This window comes from Lithobates pipiens, unplaced genomic scaffold (assembly GCF_037356315.1).
Source record: "Lithobates pipiens isolate NorthernLeopardFrog02 unplaced genomic scaffold, aLitPip1_a1.2 Scaffold_28, whole genome shotgun sequence".
Classification (NCBI taxonomy): Eukaryota; Metazoa; Chordata; class Amphibia; order Anura; family Ranidae; genus Lithobates; species Lithobates pipiens.
In genome coordinates this window covers 153,196,329-153,218,815 of record NW_027507789.1, presented here as the reverse complement: position 1 = coordinate 153,218,815, position 22,487 = coordinate 153,196,329, and the positions used below count along the sequence as shown (strand labels likewise).

General features: G+C 44.4%; 1 protein-coding gene across 1 annotated transcript in view; it reads left to right on the top strand.

The window, feature by feature from the left end:
- ERBB2 (erb-b2 receptor tyrosine kinase 2) overlaps positions 1-22,487 on the top strand; it is a 190,393-nt gene that overhangs the window by 973 nt on the left and 166,933 nt on the right. The window lies entirely within an intron of this gene.

The window sequence follows — 22,487 nt, the reverse complement described above, 5'->3', positions numbered from 1 at the left end:
TCGATCTCTTGCGATAGGAATAATCGATCTAAAGTCAACAACGCAATCAATATGCCACAACACGGAGAACTCATGGAATTCAGTTTTAAGATGGAATTTGATTGTATTTTGAGCAATAAAGTTATGGGATCGCATGGCGAAAATAGCGATGTGATTGATCATTTATGATCAAATCTTCACACTATTGAATGGAATCCTTTTTCCCCAGTTGGAAGAAATAGATGTTATAGATCTATTGTTATGACTGCGAGGGTTCAGTTGGAAAATAAATGGATCGTTTATGGAAGTGTGTGTGTGTGTGTGTGTGTGTGTGTGTGTGTGTATCCAGTCGCTAAAATCTCATCCCAACTGTAAGATGACCGTGTTATTTCACAAGGTATGCCCCCTTGTGGAAACAAGAAGTGACCCCGCTGACACACATCACACAGGCATGGTCCACCGTTGTCACCATCAGGAGGTCAGTGCTGAGCCATGTTTTGCAGCTGATGCTGGTCCATGTAAACAGGAAGTGACTGCAAAAAGGCTGGAGGAGATCCAAAGCACTGAGAGGTAGAAAATATATATTGGCAGGGCCGTGCTGCCCATGGGGCCAGCCTTATTGGACATTTCAGTGTACTGAAATTTCAGCCGCCAAAACACATCAGCCGAAAAAGAAAAAAAAATGTCCCCATAATGGCACCGACAATGTCTGCCGCCGGGTGCCGCACATTGCAAGGTGTCACCCTGGCATGCCCCCAGCAGAGTCTTCTCCTCCCTCCTCTTCTCCTTGTTACGCAGATCTACGATCTCCCGCTTTTGTCACGGAGCTGAATTGTTTGGCGTCCTCTTTAACAAAGTTCTGCCTCCTGTGATAGATGGCACACTGATCCAATGCCAGGAAATTGAATCAGTGTATCTGTATCATAGGAGGCGGGACTTTGGTACTACGGCCACTTGGCCTGGGCAATTCAAATCCAGCTCCATGACACAGCAGGAGATCACCACTCTGATCCGGGCACTGGCGAGGTGTCATGTGGACACTGGCGAGGGAGCATATGAGGGCCACTGTTGAGACGGCATCGATCTCTTGTATCATGTCTGCAGTCTCTGACCGTCTCTTGTGTTGTGTCTGCTAGAGGTGCACCAAATGGAAATTTTGCTAATACTATTAGCAATGTGTTTTAAGTTTTACGTAAGAGATTGCAGGCATGATACAAAAGATGGTTGGAGACTGCAGGCTGCATTTTTCTTGAGCCTTTCTTGCACTAAAGGTGCCAATAATGGCCAACAATTCATATTCATTTTAAATTGATAATCTTCATTTAAAAGCCAAATATAATACAATTTATCTATAGAAATATAAATGTTTAAAAAACTGTAATATTCTGTTTAGGCACCAAAATTTCCATTTGGTGCACCTCCTAGTATGTTTAGCTTCCAGGCTGCAGCGTCTTTGGTTGTTATGTTGTAGGCGGTCATCTTTGTCCTAGCAATCAGTAATGCTGTGCTGCTCAAACGCCAGTGTCCTGCCATCCGAAGATGCTGTGCACCCCAGCTGCCAACTTATTGACAACCAATTGCATTGTGTGCCCCCACCACCTACATCCTAGCAACCAGTGATGCTGGGAAGCCTGGCCGCCTGCATCCTGGCAACCAAAGACACTGTGCAGCCCATGTGCCATTGTCCTGAAAACCAAGAGGCAAAGTGGTTACACGTAGACAGGTAAACCCATGTGATCATTGTTTGGAAATGATACAATTCAATTGTAAACCTGCGTGGCCAGCTTTACACTTTTTATAACTTTTTATAAAAAAAAAAAAAAAAAACCCTGGCGCCATAAGGCCTTGTTCACACAGATGTTGAGACCATAGTCTGTGAGTGGGCTGTGTGATTTATGCGGCTTGAGCCGCCAAGTACTGTTTGTACCAATATGGCAGGTATGGGTGAGGAGCCGCGAACACATGCAGTGTACATTTTAGGGCCGCTTACCTGTGCCTTCACAATTGTCATGTTTTGATGGCCAACTGTGCCCTTCTCCTCATCCCCATAGACTTGAATGGGTTGTCTGCAAGCTGCACCTAGCAGGTCAAGCTGCATAAACATGCGGCCCACTCACACATTACAGGCCTCGGCGTGTGTCAGTGAGGCCTAATGAACAAATTCCTGCTCCCTTTGTATGGCCAGTTCAGCGAATGGTCAAATGTAGCGACTTATTTAGTTTGCTGCAGCTTGTGGTAAAGCAAGTGCACCTTTTAAACGCTATAGAAGCAAATTAACAAAGTGTTTGCAACACTTTCCGGGCTTATGGCCATATTTGAGAGGCCTGCGACAAATTAATGAAGTCATGATACAGTTTGCTTACTATCCCTCACACGTGACAAATTCAGGTAGTTCATATGTGTGGGACTTTTCACTTCTGGTGCTGTGGCTGCAACACAATTCATTAAGAGATACCACCATATTGGTGACAAACGTGAGGTAAATAAGACCTCTTCCATGTTGGTACACATTTTAAGTCCTGGGTTGCAGATAAAATTCTGTCTGAGGTGATCTTGTGACAGACTAATGTGCAACTTGCCTACAGTTCTATGAATCTGTCGCAACTTATGATATTTATTGCAGGGACAGGAGACCAATTTCTAATGAGTGTCTACAACACTCTTGGACCCCTTTCACACCGTGGCTGAATTTGCGGTAAAATGCTTGGCTGCGATTTAGCGCTGTTTAAGTGCCGCTTTTCAGCCTCTAGCGGGTTGATTTTAACACCAAAGAAGGTGTTAAATCTCCTGTGTTGCTTTTCAGGCACTTCGGAAGCTCTGCCCATTCCGTCCAATGGGCAGAGCGTTTTGGGAGCGCTAAATACAGCACTCCCATACCGCTCCAAAGGTGCTGCTTGCAGGACTTTTCAGAACGTCCTGCAAGGGCACCGCAGGAAAAGTCACACTGGAATGAATGGGAAGCGGTTTTCAGGCGCTTAGGAGAGGCTGTTTCCAGCGCTAAAGTGCCTGAAAAATGCCACAATGTGAAAGGGGTCTTAATGAATTCCAGGGAACGTGCATTCAGCACAATGCCCTCCTCATGTCCCGGCGTTATGCAACTCTTCCGAGGTGATCGGAAAGGACACAAATGTCCCTGATTTGACTTCTTCGATATTTATGAGGCCTAAAGCTGGGTATACTCTAGTAGAAATTCATTCAGAATTTTTAGTTTTAAGACCATTTGATCAATTATCATATTATTAGTTGGGCCAAATCGACATTTGTTTACAGTGACAGATTCAAAGGAGCAGAATGGAATTTTTTTTTTTTTTTCTACGTGGTCTTCATTTGGATAATTACATTAAATCCAAAATTTAATGTTAACTGCAAACACAATTTGGAAGTGCTCTTTTGTGACATTTGTCAAGTGATCAAATGTACTATGGCCGGCTTTAACAGTTAAATTATTGTGCTTTAATCTAAATTGCGTTGTCAGTAGGTAAATCCTGTGTTCTGGTGTGTGTTTCTGTGAATGTGTTTTTAGACTGGATCCTAAATCACGAGCTTGCGTCCATGTATTCCAGTACTGCCGGAGATTCTCTTCCTCCTCCTCGCCTTGCTCAGCTTACAGTGTCTCCTCTGGACATCATTAGCAGAAGTAAACACATGTCATGCTCTCCCAGCTGCACTGACGCAGTGCTGTCCCTTATTTATAAACCCTTAGTACATTACACACACCTAGCACGTCATGTTACATAGACTCAAGATAAGGCCTTAGACATGGAGCCGTTTGTCTGCACTGTCTCTTGCTACGCTTTAGCGTGCCCGGGAGGAACAGGTGCAGCATCCAGCCCTGCTGCAGGCACCCTATCAAAGTGTATGGCAGATTGCAGCTGTACTGGACTGAACGCTGCAACAAGAGGTACCAGTGTTTAGGGCCCAAGACATTGTGTTGCTTGGATCCAAGGATCTATCATATATGGGCAGAGCATGGAGGAGACTCGCTTTCACACTGATCTCTGGCTTCCAGCTGTCACTGAAGTATTGGGTGCAGACTCGGTGAGAGTGCCGCGGCTGTGCGGGACAGCTCTGTAAAAGGCAACCCGCAACAGTCTCGCTGAGTCTGCACCCAATGTGGATCGTATAGTTGGCGGCGGCCCTGCTCTGCCGCCTTTCTCATCTTGCCGCCTGGGATCCATGGTAGGGCCGACCCTGCCTGTGCGTTAAGGGATGACGGTTCAGAATGCAGGTCTTCCAGACAGCTGGGGGATGCATCTGTCCCTCCTGGATGCACTAAACCGCCAGGAGGGACGCTCTGCAGCTGGTCCCTAAGAAGTTTCTACCAAGAGCGATTGTGGAACAGGCTCTACACTGGGCAAACTGTAACATTTGAGTATTTCCCATGCAACCCTTGACTGTGCTAAAGGGATAGTATTTTTTTTTATTATCCATCTTTGAAAATCCAACTGCAGCCATTTTTAATCCCACCATTATTGGTCTTTGTCCAGGCACACCACTCAGTAGAACAAATGCCTGGTACATTGGTGGTCCCTGGGAAGAATGCCCCCTATATAAATGGCTAAAAAGATCATTGATGTCATACCATTGACTTTGCCAAGTGCCATTGGCCCTGGGTCTATGCAGACACCATCAAATGGAAAGTTAATTAGCTACGGCTCAAGTTGAACCCTATTGCTGACAATGGGACCGTTCAAATTGCCACGACTCGAAAAAAAGGTTCCTGCACTAATTTTTGCGATTTCATTGCGACTGGCATAGACTTCTATTGTGTGAAGTCTCAAGCTGCAATGGAATCGGCAGTGCAAATTGCACCGATGTGCGGCTTTTGAAATCTTACTAAAGTAGCATGATTTTATTTTTATTTTTTTTAAAGCTGCACCGGTGTGAATGGGGCTTAACCTTTTGCCACGATATGCATGTAGGGTACATATGCAGCCATGGATGGCCAAGGTTTCTGTGCTGAGACCACATTCCCTGCACATTGACTGAACTGTTATTGACCACTATTGGTCTTTCGTTCTGATTGGGCGCCAATGGGGAAGGCTCCCAATCATGTGACCACTGTGTTAGTCAATCACAATAGTCACGTGATTGGGCGTTCCGCTCTGGACCAAAAGACTCGGTTTACGGGACACCGGGGTAGGGTTAGGACCTCCAGAGTTCATTAACAGGTCCACTTGACCTGCATTTGACCCCTTTCTAGGCCCTCATTCACACTTGAGTGATTTTAGGCACATGGTTTTAAACTCCAAGCATTTTTGTTTTGGCCAGTATAAAGCAGCACAAGACGCATTGCCACAGATTATACTATCAGCACTCTTGAGCCATGTCTACTATACCAGTTTTTTTCTCCGACCCTCTGCTGTTCACCACCATTCTTTTAATAGACCTCAATGGGGTCGTAAAGGTTCTTGTGGGCCCTAACCATGCAGATTAAAGTCTCCACATCCAGCATGCACACTCCTGAATCGTTCATTTTGTTCACAAGCCTGAGGAGACTGGTTGTTAGGCGCAAAAATAATGGGTTTCCGGCGCTCTTAGAAGTCATGACACCAAAACCTCACGATTCTACGTAACGTTAACGTGCGCACACTAACACACAACAGTGGTGTGAATAGGCCCTAATAACGTGGACTGACACTTTGAATGTGGACAGATGGTCAGGCTAAGGTCAGGGACTATGCGGGTGGCAATGGGCACAGTGCCACGTTTATAAGCTGTGGGTTTTGTGGGGGTGCGTTTGGCAAGTGTTTGGTTGCAGAGAGTGAAGATAATAAATAGTACAATGATTCAGAAAAGGATCGGGGAGGATGCGGGCGAAAATGTTACTTTTTTATTTAAATTTTTTTTTTTTTTTGTAAATGAACATGGTTACTCGTTAACATTTGACCATGAAGCCTCCAGGTTTTCACAGGCCCAATTGTATTTTATAGTGTGTGCCCGGATTTACTAATGCTCATTTTAACCTCTTGCTGCCCATGTAACACCTATGCATCCATGGGCGCACTCCACTCATAAGGCTGGTGAATGGGCCCTTAGAGGCTTTGAATGGGTTTAATTGGGGAACGTGGGAAAGAAGATCCTGCTTTCTGATGTAGCTGCAGTCTGCTGAGCAATGTTTAGTACTGTGCTGTAGATAACAGATGTAGACTTTGAGCAGAATTTCAGAGATTGGCAGTGGTGCCATAAGGAAGCTGAAATTGTCTGTATCAGCGTTTCTTGACCTTATTACCTTTACAGGAACAGTTGAAATAATTTTCAGGTCTTGAGGAACCCTAGCTAAAACCAATTCTTTTGGAGGTCCGTGGGAAGAATGCCCTCTATATAGATTGCTAAAAAGTTTGTCGATGTCACGCCATTGACTTTGCCAAGTGGCATTGACCCTGGAACTATGCAGACCCCATCAATTGAGAAGTTAATTAGTTACAGCTCCCCTGGCAACCTTTGGAGGAATCTGGTTGAAAATGGCTGATCAATATACTGCAATATGTGTGTGATAATAGGTGTGCAGGCCGCCATAACCTTTTGTAGCCAAGCGATGGCCATTTAAATATTATATGGTTAAAGTAGAAGATGGGATTGTTCAAGGGCCACATTAATTTGTATGTGGTAATTGTAGCTATCGTCCTTCAGTCAACATGGGTATTTTTAGTAGCTTTTTGGCTTCCAGAGTAAATTGATTGGCTACTACTTTTTGTTTTTGTTGGGTTACCTAAGACTAACTTTACCTTTTTGGCCCCACTCCCCCTTCAGTGCCACCATCTTTGTAAGTTTGGTGTCTTCTCAGATGTGCTTGAATGGCTCTGCGCTTGGCCAAATAAATAAATATATACATTTTATTATATTCAACTTTTTTTTTATTATCGTGAATTAAATTTTGAATATGATTATTTATTTATTTTTTCGCCCATTAGTGGCACCTGTTCGGCTGATTGGCTGCTTTTCACACTGAGCAGTTTTTGAAACTTTGCTTTTTTTTTTTTTTTTTTTTTTTTTTAAAAGCAAAAGAAAAGCTCAAGATAAATGCATCCCTTTTAAATTCTATATATGTCCTCATGCTGGTCAGTTGTGCTTGCGTTGCGGTAAAATTCCTGCTTGTGGTATTTTTGGTGCATAGTTCGTCAGTTTAAAAAAACAAAAAAAAACTCCTCATTGAAATGCAATGCATATGCTGCAAAAAACGCACTTGTGTTGCGTTTTTTTTTGTTTTAAATGCGATTATTTTTTTTTTTTTTTTTTTTTTTTTTTGAGTTGCGTGACCTATAAAAAAATGCGCATGCCGTTATCTGCACCCTTTTTTTTGGGGGGGGGGGGGGTTAATGTCTGCATTCAGCTGGCTATGCATGTTGAGCTTTCTTTCAGCCAAATGGCATGGATGGATGCATTTTGTAGTCAGTGTTGGATATTGTAATCTGACAGCCAGCAACCGCAGTTGTCAGAATACCCAAACCCATTTGATTGGATGCAGCCACTGTTCGGTCAAGAATTTTTAAACCCAGGTTCTTTGAGAAAAATGTATTAAATTGACTTGGTGCTGACAAGACCACCTTCTTAATGAATTTTGGCCCCATCAGCACAAATCCAGGGTGCCAAGGTTTGCCATCACTGGCATAGACTATATTCTAGAAAAGGTGAACTTGGCCTTTAATTAAATGGCCAGTGAGCAACTGTTGACACCAAAAACTTAAGCCGAAAATAGAGGTGTTTGCTGGGCTGTGCAGTATGGCGCAATAAGTGAATATCAAGACAGGCTGAAAGGAATTTTTACATTTTATTTTGAAAGATGGGGGGGGGAGGAATCAAATAGTTGAAGAGAAAATACACACATCACTACTACTATGATTAGGAGAACGCTTCGGAAGTCCTCACCGATTTTTGCTTTTGTGGTGTTTTTGTGTAGACACCTGCCATTATGTTTTTAGTGAACAGATAATGGCTCCTAAGACTGTCATTCGAAGCGTGAAAATTTTGTTTTTGTTTTTTTTTATTAGACATTCCATCACCAAGAATACAAAGTTGTAGTGACCTTTTTGTGATTTAGCCGTACAACAGGTGACTTAAAATAGGTCGGTATAAAGTGCGTTCTATACCTTCGTAGTATTTGCACCTGCTGATCTCAGACAGAAGAACAATGGTTGTGGCAGACAGTTCGATAATTCACATGTCAGTTTTTATTTTCCTGCATCTAGATAATGGTAAGTTTCATTTGCATTTTTTTCTTAGGCTGGGCTGACCTATTTATGCGTTTTATTTATTTCGTACATTTTTCTTCTGCTCCCATGGTGGTCTATGGGACCAAAAAAAGGCACATTTTTGAAGCAAAAGGAGCGATGTGACATCACAGCCCCGCCTCTCCACCTCATCCAATTAGAGAACGGTTTTCATTCATGAGCTGCAAACCATTCTCTGAATGGGGCCCATGCCAAGAGGCCGACCTCACAGGTTAGCCGGTCAGCGTGGGACCTGGAAGCAAGTGGAGATGACTTGAGTAGCAGTGTCTGCTTCAGCTTCTAGGGGCATCAGCCAGGTATGGTATATTGGTATATTCCAATCTGGACCAATGTAACTATGTGAAAATATCCATATCTGGAATTCATCTTTAACCGATTTCCGACCGTATACCGCGGCAGGGCAGCTCTCCTGTGCAGAATCGCATATCTGTACATGAGTCTGCACCCCAGGGTCTGGGGTGTGTATGTGCACCACCTGTGACCTACTCCTGCTGTGATTGGACACAACGGAAGCAATCAGCGGGTCCAGCGGACTCCCTGATCGTTCCCGAGAGAAGTGGAGTGGCGGTCTGATGATGTAAACAGACAGAGGCAGATTGCTATTCTGTAAGAAGAGGAGGCAGTGATCCTGTGTTTCTACTAAGCAGGAACACGGATCTCTGCCTTCTCAAGTAAAAAGAATCCCCCACACCATTATTAATTGCTCCCTAGGCACACAGTTAACCCTTTAATCGTCCCTGATGTTAACCCCCTTCCCTCTCAGTATCATTATTACAGTGACAGTGCATATTTTTAGCACTGATTACTGTATTGATATCACTGGTCCCCAATTAATTTGCATTGATCGAGTGCAGAAACTACACCTAAAAGATTGGCTGACTACCCAAGTGCTTTTTACACTAATACTACTTTTGGTTGTGTATGTGGGGGGGGGGGGTTTATAATTATTATTTTTTTTTATATTTGCTTTCCAAAATCATTTAGTTATCAAACAAAATGTCTATAACAACAACATGGTGACATTTTGGCTCTGGTAAATCTGTAGGTTGTAGCCATAGGTCACACAATGCCATGTTATTGTCATATCATAGAGAGTATATAAAGTTTTGGATGTGGGCCTATGCAAATATGAAGAGTCAGTGTAACACAGTGGTTATTGTACTCAATCAGACCTCTTCAGGACAAAGCACCAGGTTCACTTTAAGGCTACATGGACACAATAACATCTGCCTAGCATACGAAAAGTTGTTCCCCTGAAGTTGGGGAGCTGCAGGTGGGGGGCGTACAGCTGGCCATAGAAACAAATGGTTGTACTTGTGTAAAATGCCAATGCTTCCGTGAATTGTCGTTTTCCAGCACGCCTGATTTATTTTACCGAACATGGAAGTGCTGCGCTTGGGGAAATGACATGTGCAGGTAAGCACCAATGCTTAGAAGCGCCAGTAACGGGGGCATACAGCCGTTCAACTTTATATCGGACTGAACGCCCCACCTGCGGCTCCCTAGCCAAGGGAAAATAACATGTAATACGTCTAAGTAAATCCATGTGCATGAGGCCTATTGGTGGTCCCACCAGCTACAAGGTCCATCACCTGGCTCTTCTACCACACTATATAAGCCTTCTGGGGGCAAAGTAAAATACCTGATGCCAATACCTGATTGGGGGGCAGTATGTGCCTCAATTGGCCGCTGAGGCACACAGAGCAGTCGCATGTAGGTGGAGAGAGCTCCCAGCTCTGAGGAATCGCCAAATCACGGTAGTATGGACAATAGTGGTTCACATTATTGTTTGTACAAGCCAGTTTTTCGGTTACTCCATCGTTGTGTAAGTCCCTGACATTTTGTGGGACGAGAAAGATTTAATTTTTTTTTCTCCGTAGTATTGGAACTTGCACAGTTGTTGTTATGGGAGTGAGATTACATACACATTTGCAGTTGCCAGTGTGCTTGGCCTTACCCCTTGGATTAATGTAGCTAAAAGAAGACCTATATGAAATCTTATACGTAACGCAACATAAGTCGTTTTGCAGGCTGCAGCAATCTGTATTGAACAAAGTCTTATTTACGGTATGTAATGTTTCTATAAATCCCGTTTGCATCTCTGCTCTCAATTCTTGGACTTTGGGGTTGCCTGGAAAAATCTAATTCAATTATGCTTAGGCCTCACCTAAAAGGGAGCATACAGTGTGTGTTCCTGACACCTCTCTTCTCTATGTGTGTACTAATACCCTTTATCAAGAAAGGGTTGAAAGCGCTCAATTTTATGTGCACACACAATAGGGGTAGATTTACTAAAACTAGAGAAAACAAAATCTGATGTAGCTGTATATGGTAGCAAATTGCCTTCTAACTTCAGCTTTGATAATGGAAGCTGATTGGTTTCTATGCAGAGCTGCACCAAATTTTGCACTCTCCAGTTTTAGTAACTCTTCCCCATAATATGTGTTTTCTCTAACTGGTTTTATACACTTGGCTTTAAACTCCACCTCCAGAGCCAGCTAACCCCACCTTCGCAGAACTGGGCTCTTACCCAACTGAGCCCTTGAAAAATTTGAAAGATCTGGATTTTGGTGTTCTTCCTATACATCTGCAGTGTCCAAACGCAGTATATGGATTAAAGAGGAAGTAAATCCAAGATTCCTCTTTGTTTCCCTGCAAAGCATAATGGGCTACTATGCACTGCAACTCCTGTGTTACTTACCTGACACAGGAGCCAGCGATGTCCCTGATTTCCTCACCGGCTGGAAGCGTCCATCTCCCTTCCGGGGTCATGGACTCCGGCTCTGTGACTGGCCGGAGTTGTGTGACATCACTTCTGGGCGGTAGCCGCCAGTCACGTCATGTCGTTTAATGAAAACGGCACGCCGTGACCCTTCTAAAGTGCGCATGCGCCGAAGGAATCCTAGTACGGGGAATTGTAAATATCTCATAAACCGTGTAGGTTTTGGAGATATTTGCAGCACCTACAGGTAAGCCTTAATCTATGCTTGCCTGTATGTTGTAAGGGTTTACAACCACTTTAAAGAGAGGCTCCAGCCTCCCCCCCCCCAAAAACATTTTAAGTCAGCAGCTACAAATACTGTAGCTGCTGACTTTTTAATATAAGGACACTCCACCTGTCCAGGAATCCAGCGATGTCGACTCCCCCGAGCCAATGCTTGTCAACTTCGGGTGCAGGCGCCAGCATTGTAACTAAAGAAACCTACTGCACATGCTTGAATTGCGCTGCGTTTTGTGAATGGTCCCGCAGTCTTCTTGGACCTCTGTGTGTCCCAGAAGGCTGCGGGGGGGGGGGAGGAAGAGGGGCCGAACATGCTTGTAGATCACCCTGGAGCAGAGCAGGTATCTGTCAAAACCAAGTGGCAAGTGTGGTGGTGTGGGGGGGGGGGGGGGGATTGGGTTGCAAATAAGCAGAGTTTCTAATTTTTTATATATACAATTTATATTATTATAATTTTATTTTTTTTTTTTTTTTTGTGGGACTACGACATAGCGGTGGACAGATCAGACACTTTTGACGGTGGTTTTTTTTTTTTGGGACCATTGACATCCATATAGCGATCAGAGCTAAAAATGCCCACTGTTTACTGTGTAAATGTCACTGGCAGGGAAGGGGTTAACACTGGGGGGCGATCAAGGGGCTAAGTGTATTCCCTGGAAGGTGTTGCTAACTGTATGGGGGCTGGGCTGACTGGAGGAGGAGACGTATCTCTGTTCCTAATCACTAGGAATAAGCAATCTTTCTCTCCTCCCCTGACAGAACGGGGATCTGTTTGTTTACACTGACAGATCAATGTTCTGCCTGTCTCTGGAGCGATCGCCGGTGGCTGGCTGACATCGAGGTTCATCTATAAATGGCAGTGTATGTGCATGACGGTGATTTGTGCAGGGGAGCTAACGTGCTGCAGTACAACTGTGGTGGGGGGCCAGTAACTAGTTAAGCAATAACCGCATAAATCTGCACCATGTGACCTAAAAGTGCCATTTAACAGGCAACCTTTACATTACTATTATGGTTACTTTTGTCCCAAGTTAAAGGGTAAGTTCACCTTTACAGAAAAACCTGTAAGTTGAACGTACAATGGCCCCCCCTCCCCATCGCACCTGTCCAGCTGTACCTGAAGCCGGCGATTCCCCCGCCCTGACACATCGTGAAGCTGATTTACCTGTCCGGGGATCAGGAATCAGGAGGCATTCTGATTGGTCGGCGCCATCGCATGATCAGAACCCCCGTGTAGCCTGTCCCGTCAGCGGGGCGAAGATTATTTCAAATCCCTTGACCGGTAAAGCCGCGATACGATGTGTCAGTGCGGGAGATTGCTGCTGAGAGACCCGGTGCGATGGGGAGAGGGTCCATCTTTTCTGTAAAGGTAAGCTTGCACTTTAACCAGTTGACCTCCAGAAGGTTTTACCCCCCTTCGTGAGCAGACCATTTTTGCTATTCCTAAGCTGGTTTGAAAAAGCAGTGTGACATCCATATGGATATGTCCGTTAGTAAATTAGTGATGTGCCGGGTGAACTGAGGAATAGAAAGATTGATTTTTGGTTTATTGAACATTGGAAATGGTATTGGAAGTTTTGGGAGACTATCACCTGAACAGGGAGGAGGTGCACTGTGCGGTAGGTAGTTCTGCTAAGAAGTATGGTAGTCGCTGTTTTCAAATCCTTAACAAGCACCACCAAGCACAGATGTTTGAGCTTCTTGGAGGCTCCACTGGTGAGATTTTTTTTCCATAGTTTTTGGAGTCCTGAGTTCCTCGACATATCAACCAAGGTTTTGCTCCCCAGTAGTCTGCACAGCAGCAGTTTATTTTTATTTTTTCCCCTTTTGCATGGCCTTCCATTGTGTTTTTTTCCATTGGCAGGGAAGAGGCAAGAGCAGACTGTCAGCACTCGGAGATCCTGTGCCTGCAGAACATCAAGTCTGAAGATCCTCTGTGCCATCCTGACAATGGACAAATGTTAGATAATGTATACCATATGAATGGTGAAGAACCAGGTTTTTAGAATTTGTAGCGTCTTCTGACAATCTCCTGGGGAAAAAAATATAGACTGATGCATGGAACACCACCTGCAAACTATTACATAACTTGGCCCTTATTCCCCGTACACACGATCCGAAAAACGTACAAAAAATACCGCTTTGGAAGCGATCGTACTATAATCAGATCGTTAGTACAGAGCTTTCGAGAGCCGATCACGACAGTTTGTCTGATGTTATCCGATCGGACAAGAACGAAAAGTATTCCCATACGATTTTTATTTAATCGGTACAGTTGGCATCCGAAGATACAATACACTACAACACATGACCTCTCCCCTTCTTTTTTTTTTTTTCTGTCGTAATGAGAATTTTCGGAACTTTAGTAAGCTGTGTTTGATATACGACTAGCATGCAAAAATAAATAAAAAGCCGATTTTTGGATCGTGTGTCAGGGGCATTGGTATAGCTCTGTATGGAGAATAGAGTGCTTGTCAGTGACTAGTGTGAATTTGTACTGACTGCAATTACATAGCAAGCTCCGAGTCCTTCCAAGACTTCCAGCATGAAAACAATGCTTTATGTGGTATACAAGTGAAAGGAATTTTGCTTCTTAACTGACAGTGAACAATCTCTATCTGAATACGTACATTATACATGTCAGTGACTCGCTTGTCTCCCGATATTAAGCAAACCGCACACTTGTAGGGTAAAATAGCAGGAGATGAAGTGCTCAACCAAGGACTTTAAAAAGTCAAAACTGGAGAAGCCAGAATCTTTGCAGTCCAACCAATCAGCTTCCATCTTTCATTTTCAAAGCTTAACTGAACAAGTGGAAGAAATAAGCTGATTGGTTGCCATGCACAGCTGCCCCAGTTTTGATAAATTCCCCACAATGTTTTATTTGCTCAGAGGTTTGATGTATTCAGTTTTTACAAATTAGACTTGGGCTTTAAAGCGTGTGCTGGATAATGGATTCTAAAGGGTTAACACATGAGCTTGAGGACTGGCAGCCAAGGGGTACAATTGAGGTTTAAATTCCCACTCTTTTGTGTAGGTGCAATGTTTGATGTCTAGTGTCTCCACTGACGCACTCCTCCTGGTTTAAATTCTATGTTGACCATCGTCACGGTTTACAGTGCTGCTAACGTCATCCCCTGCCACCTCCAATGTCCTGGAATAGCCTGCTTGAGTTTCGGTGGGCCTGGTTTTGGACACTGACCTCTATTCCTCCTTTTATAATACACTCTGTGTGTGCAAAACACAGCTACCGGGATGTTGCTTTATGAACACTCAGGTTTGTGAATGGGTGACAAATGCATTTTGGGATGGGCTTCCCTGCCCCTGTCATTTACTTGTATGGCTATGACCATTATTTTCTTTGCACATAATGATTGCTGTTATACCATATGCTTTCTTCCCCTGCACAGTCTATTTGTCATCATACCTTCTGGACTCATTTCCTGCACTTGCATCTGTGTCATACCCTCCGCGCTTCTCTGCTGCACATATTGCCCGCTCTCATACCCTCCGACATCCCTGCTGAGCACATTACCCACTCTTCTACTCTTTACACCCCTCTCCTGTGCATATCACCTGCTGTTATATTCTCCATACTTTTCATCTGCACAAATTACCCACCTTTCTACTCCTCTTCTGCACATGCTATTTGCTGTCATTCCCTCCACACTCCTCTCCTGCACATACTGTCCACTGTCCTATCCCCCATACTCCTCTCTTGTACATACTGGCCTCTGTCGTACCCTCCACACTCCTCTCCTGTACTTACTGCCTTCTGTTGTACCCTCCACATTTCTCTTCTGCACATACTGCCCACTGTCATTACCTCCACACTCCTTTCCTGCATGTACTGCCCACTGTCATAATCCCCACACTCCTCTCCTGAACATACTGTCATACCCTCCATACTTCTCTTCTGCACATACTGCCCACTGTCCTATTTCGTCCCCCCACCCCCCCAAACTCCCCTCCTGTGCATACTGCCCGCCATATCACCCTCCACACTCCTCTCCTGTGCATACTGCCCTCCATATCGCCCACCACACTCCTCTCCTGTACATACTTCCCTCTGTCGTACCCTGCACATACTGCCCACTGTCATTACCTCCACACTCCTTTCCTGCATGTACTGCCCACTGTCATAATCCCCACACTCCTCTCCTGAACATACTGTCATACCCTCCATATTTCTCTCCTGTACATACTGCCCACTGTCCTATTTCTCCCCTCCTGAGCATACTGCCCGCCATATCACCCTCCACACTCCTCTCCTGTACATACTTCCCTCTGTCGTACCCTCCACATTTCTCTTCTGCACAAACTGCCCACTGGCATTCCCTCCACACTCCCTTTTCTGCATGTAATGCCCACTGTCATAATCCCCACACTCCTCTCCTGAACATACTGTCATATCCTCCATACTTCTCTCCTGCACATACTGCCCACTGTCCTATCCCCTCCACACTCTTCTCCTGCACATACTGCCCACTGTCCTATCCCCTCCACACTCTTCTCCTGCACATACTGCCCACTGTCCTATCCCCTCCACACTCTTCTCCTGCACATACTGCCCACTGTCCTATCCCCTCCACACTCTTCTCCTGCACATACTGCCCACTGTCCTATCCCCTCCACACTCCTCTCCTGCTCACTAAGACTCTTTAGCATTGTTTGTCATATCTCCAACCTTGTCTGTTCTGGAATAGGCATGCTTTGCTAGTTTATAGAACATTGAGGTCAGAGTTGTATATATGAAGAAAGTTGTTGAATATTCATGTGGCACATTGGCATTCTTCGTCCTGATTTCCCGCGGTAGACTTATCTTTTGGCGCAAGCATGAGCTTGGGTTACACATTAACAAAAGTCCATAAGCAACAATAACACACTTGGATAAGTTAGAGATCGCTGTAGTAGAGAAGGGCAGGAAGTATGCGATGTGTTCCGTAACACTATTGTATGGTACGCAAGGCATTGTGTTGACATGTGAATGCTTCATCCTTCACACTGGTTTTTTGTCTGGACAGTGGATCATTGCGGCAGATTCTTGCAGCTGGAATCACAAGTGGCTCTAGACAGCGGCAGCCCCTGTCAGCCTGTCATTGCTTTGCACAGGCAGAGTAGCTGCAGCTGTCCGGAACCGCCTGTGATTCCAGCAGCGAGAATCTGCTGATTTTTACCACAATGATCCACTATTCAGACAAAGTCAGTGTGAATGAGGCCTAGTGTTCTTCTGCACGACACACTTGTTACTTTGCAAACTTCCTTGAGACTTGCAGGTCTCTTCTACTTTTGTACACATCTTTAGAATTTATAAGAACAAGAAGTAACGTAGATCTGCGGCCAGGCTATGGACCACCCTTTCTCAAACTTTTTACCCAGCGTAACCCTTGACATCTTTTTGAGGTCTCTGGGGTACCCCCGATGAAACAAATTCATTGAAGGTCATTTGGGGGAAAACTGACTTTTACATTGGGGGGGGGGGGGGGGGCAGTGGTCAAAGTGCCACTCTTACAGATGGCTAAAAAAGATCAGCAGCGTTGGCCCTGGAATTTATGGAGCTACCATCAATTGGGTGGTCAGTCAGCCGCAGGGGCCTCCAAACTTTGGCCCTGGGGGCTGGATGTGGCCATTTGCTTGCCTTTATCTGGCCTTTTGGGGTAATATTCCATCCACTGGTGCCAACAATGGAGAATCCATTCTTGTTGCTGACACCAACAATTCCTCCAACTGACACCATCAAAAGGGCACATTTCCTTCCATTGACGCCAACAATGGGGCATTAGTCCTCCCACTGACACCAAAGATATGGTATTGTTTACTTCCAATGTTCCTAGTCTGGCCCTTTGTTTGGAGACCCTTGTTCTAAAGGAATTTAAAGTGTGCCTTTTTCAGTTTTTTTTTTTCATCTATTAAATCTTCTGCCCTTGTTGTTTTAACTTTGGATAGTAAAACATATATATTTTTTTTTTTTCTGCCAGTAAATACCTTTTATACAGCCCACTTCTTTCTTGTCTGGTTGTTAGCCTAGGCTTATGACATCATACACAGCTCTCTCTCTCACTCTGGTGAGTGTTTGCCAGAAAGGGAGGATGGATGTGTCATAAAAGGGCCAATGAGAGCTGCAGGGCTGGAGGTGTGTGTCCTGTATAAATCCAGGAAGTGAACAGGCAGCAGTTTCAGCTGCCCACAGTTAAAATGGTTGCGGCCAGATTGAGTGGAGGGAAATTTCTGCAGCATATTTGACGAGTACAGAATCTCAGTATACCGTATTTATCGGTGTATAACACACACTTTTTGCCCCTTTAAAATTGGGGAAAAATCACGGGTGCTTGTTATACGCTGATCCTCCATGATTTCGGAGCCTCTGGGCAGCTTTCACCCTGCTCGTGGCTTTTGGCCGCCTTTTGGCCTTTCTTGGCGGCCGAAAGCCACCGAGAAGGGCCGAAGACGGCCGAGAACTACCGAGTGCCGACGAGATACACAGGACATCTCGGCGGGAAGATTTTTAAAAATAAAACTGACAAGGCTGAAAATGACACTGACAAGGGTACAACGATGGACAAGGCTGCAGTGATGGACAAGGCTGCAAATGACACTGACAAGGGTGCAATGATGAACAAGGCTGCATGACAAGGCTTCAGATGGACACTGATAAGGCTGCATTGATGGGCATTTAAATGTATTTTTTTTTTTTTTTTCTTTTCTTTTCTTTTTCCACTGACAATGGGGCATTTTCTACTTCCTCTGGCCATTCTAAGTCTAAAGGACCATAAACCAGCCCCTTTGGTTAGAAAGTTTGGAGACCCCTGATGTAGAGCTATAGGTCCAACTCATGAGAAGAAATGTCGGACCATTGCTGACAGACTACTGCTTCAGCAGAGAGAACAAAGATCCTTCATCCTGGAATGATTTTTGGACATCCCAGATTTTTATTAGTTTTAGATGAGCCCAGGAAGCCTTAGGATGATGGGGGGGGGGGGGGGGGGGCACCATCTGTCCTGTCGAGTAGAAGTTATGGGGCAGCTGGAATCGCTTCTATTTCAAGCATGCATGAAAAAATGTAAACGAAGAGCAGCCGCGAGTTTGTTTACAGCTTGTTACTGCTGCGCCATAGAACTTGCAGCACCAGTAATAAGGTTAAAATCTGAATTTCAGCCAAATGGCTAAATACACAATTTAAATGCATACATGGGTACTGCTTTACCCACCAAAGGATGTGTCTGCCTTTCAAAATACATATACGGCTCGTTCACACTTGCTGACCCTCTGAAAAGCCTTCTGAGGTGTATTGCTTTTCAAGGAGCCTATGACAGGTGGCAGTACGTTGCCTCCTTATTGCCTGTTTTAACCCTGAAAAGCCCACACCACCATGTGCTGTACATTGCACAGGGCAGCTGTGGTGCAGCCTCATTCACTTGAATTGGTTGTGTTCAGTATGGTCTTCCTCCACCTTCCTAATCACTCTAGGCATACACTATACACACATCTGATGTAAAATATACATGATGGAGTTGCCTGTAAGCTTCTGGGTTTTCTAGCTCTGCGTCCTTCATGTCTAAGGCCTCATTCACACTATGATGCCTGATGCCATTCAGTGTGTGGCGCTGCAGGCATTGGAGCAGCCCATTCATATGAGCTGCCCTACATGTGACAAAGTAGTCTGGGCACTGTTTTGAGCTTTGCACATCTTTTAAACACGCGATTTGTTGCCCCACTTCCGAGTCTGCTTGCCATGTTTTAGGGTGAAACTAAATTGACTTCACTCACCTTACACAATAGCAGTGCATGAACATGCCCCAATTGACAATGGCACCCCAAATGCAGTAAGCAGATGTGGGGCATGTTTTGTGTTTAAAGTGTGTTTTTGTTTTTATTTTATTTATTTTTTGCTCCACCGCTCCCAGACCCCCCACCCCCTACAACACATATGTCCAACACAAGGCCCCCCAGGCCTTTTTATGTGGCCCTCACACCCAGGTTTGCAGCCTTCAGGTTGTATACTGTGTGCAGCACACTCTGCGTAGCGCGCTCCTGTACTCTGTGCGTAGTATGTGCCTGAACCCAGAACTCTGTGCGTAGCACGCTCCTGTACTCTGTGCGTAGCGCGCTCCTGAACCCAGAACTCTGTGCGTAGCGCGCTCCTGAACCCAGAACTCTGTGCGTAGCGCGCTCCTGAACCCAGAACTCTGTGCGTAGCGCGCTCCTGAACCCAGAACTCTGTGCGTAGCGCGCTCCTGAACCCAGAACTCTGTGCGTAGCGCGCTCCTGAACCCAGATCTGTGTGCATGGCACACCCCAGGAACTGCACTCTAGTGCACCCCCCTAAATAACCGGCCCTTTGAGGGCAACTATAATGCTGATGCAACAGATAGGATGTTTTTACATTTTCAGTCAGATTTTTGTACCATGTTCTATGTTACTGTATGCTTACTTAGGTGGCTTTGTATTCCTGTGGCTGTATGGCATTGTCTCTTTCCATGCATAATTAATTTATAAAAAAACAAAACAAACAAAAAAAACCGCGTATGCGAGAGCATGGCCCTTTAATATAAGTAGAAGAGGACACCAAGTTATGAAACTGGCATTCGCAGATCCCTTTTATTGCAAGGTCTCTTCTTTTTGTGTTTTATTTGCTTTCCCTATCTCCTGCAAAGTTTTCCTGCCCTGCCAGCTCTAATTTGCCCATATTTTACTAGGAGAAGGTTAAATGTACTGTTTGTTTTGCATTGTTCTTTTATTCTGAGTTCTCAAGTTTCCTTTCACCATCTAAAAAACATGCAGATAGTTTAATTGGCCTCCACCCAAATCGGGTCTGCTAGTTGTGCGCATGGTAGTGATATTAGACTGGATCTTCAGGACATGGACTGATGTGAATGGTGCAGTGTTCCCTGGAAATCACTGTGGATTGTATATAAGGTCCTCATGCACACTGGCAGAAAAAATTCCACGTTAGAGGCCCCTGGCATAATTGTGTGTGTGTGTGTGTGTTTGTTGAGTGTGTAGAGGCAAAAAAACAAAACAAAAAAAATGCACCGAAACAGAGTTGAGAGCGGAGCTTATGAGCATGATTTTCACAAACCCGTGCATATGAATGTAAATGTATGCCAATAGCCAGATAAATTCATTTTCTGCCCAGTAAAATGCATTTACCGTCAAGCCCATATGTGCATAAACGCAAGTAAATATGCAACATTAGAGGCAGTGTTTCTGAGAATTTTGGCAGAAAATAATCTGGAGCATAAATCCCTGAATTCGGAGCATAAATTCATATACCTGTGTGCATGAGATAGATATAAAATATATTGTGTGTATATTGCTAAATATCTGTTCCTTTTATACATACTAGGAAAAGTGTGCCCATTCTAGAACAGACCAGGCTGGCAACACATCCAAGACAAAGGGGTTTATTTACGAAAGGTAAATCCCCTTTGTACTGCAAGTGCACTTGGAAGTGCAGTCGCTCTAAATCTAAGGGGTAGATCTGAAATGAGGGGAAGCTCTGCTGATTTTATCATCCAATCACGTGCAAGCTAAAATGCTTTTTTTTTTTTCTTTTTATTTTTTATTTTTTTTTTTTTCTTTTTTTTTTTTTCTCCTTGTATGTCCCCCTCGGATCTACAGCGACTGCATTTCCAAGTGCATTTGCAGTGCAAAGTGGATTTTCCTTTAGTAAATAACCCCCAAAGTGTCTTGGCGGGCAGTAAAGGAATGCGTGGCATACAGCAGTGGTCTCCAAACTTTCTAAAGTAGGGCCTTCAGACTTTAGGGGAGTCAGACTGTGCCCAGTGAGAGAGTAAACCATGCCTGATCACTGGTATTAGGGGGAGAAATGGTGTTGGAAGGAGTAGTGCCCCATTGTTGGTGTCTGTGGAAGGAGTAGTGCCCCATCGTGGGTATTGGTGGAAGGAATAATGCCTCAAGGGCAGGATAAAGGCTAGCAAATGGCCACATCCAGCCCCAGGGCCACAGTTTGGAGACCACTGGCATATAGAATGTACAAAAAAGTGTAAAGGGTATGATAGTGGACAGTATTTGCAGGAGAATTGGGATATGATGGACTGCAGTATATACACATTATCTCTGGTCCATGCCACTGACAATGTGGATAGTTCACCACGTCAGGGCTCAGTGAGCATAATTTGTGGGAAGGACATTATGTGTACTGCAGTGAGGAATCTTTGGAGAATAAACTAGACTGTGTGCTGGATAATGAATTCAGGGAAAAGACTAATGTGTGTGCTGAAGGTGGAATCTCTCTGGTCGAAGACCAAAGTTAGGTGTGTGCTGTGGGTGGGATCTCGCTGGAATAAGACCAAGGTAGCGTGTGTGTTGAAGGTTGGATCTCACTGATATAAGACCAAAGTGTATCTGTGCTGGAAGTGGGGTCTCACTGGAGTAAGATCAAGTTGTTTGTGTGTGCTCTGGAGGTGCTATCTCATTGCAGTAAGACCAAGGTGTGTGTGTGTGTGTGTGTGTGTGTGTGTGTGTCTGCGCTGGAGGTGGGATCCCACTGGAGTAAGACCGAGGTGTGTGTGTGTGTGTGTGTGTGTGTGTGTGTGTGTGTGTGTGTGTGTTTTTTTTTTTTTTTTTTTTTTTTTTTTTTTTTTTTTTTTCCTACTTTAAGATACATTAATAATTTAGTTTATTCAGCATGAAATGGAGCTTAGTTATGTAGCATGAGGCTGTATATTCTGCAATATTTACTTTTTTTTTTGTTAAACTCATTCAATGAATCCAAGCTCTGCAAGCTGAGATAACATGCACTGCATTGATGCATTCACACAATATCACAGTAACCATGAGATAAAACAAAGTTCAGGAATATTCCTTTATCCCATTGTTTTGCAAATCTATGTACACTACAAACTGACTGAATCAGTTCTGATTATCGCCATTTTACGAACCTTACAGCTGCCTAATCTAAATAGGAAACCTTCATTTTGTTGCAAATAAATTTTGTTTTGTTTGCAAATATTAAAGATTCTACCTACCAGTAAGAATGAGTCCCTACATTTTAAAGAGCACCTGTCCTTTAACATCCATCATGGCAGTGCCTGTTAGCGGGCATCCACTCGCCTGCTGCCACAGCGTCCCTCACCTTGTTTTTATCACTGCTGCATCACCAGCTGTCCCATTAAAGTGAATGGGACTGTCGCTGAGTCAACAGCGGGCCAGAAGAGGAGCCACAATATAGTGTGTGTGTGTGTGTGTGTGTATGTATGTATGTATGTATGTATGTATGTATGTATGTTCTGATCGAGGAAGGAGGGTGTCAA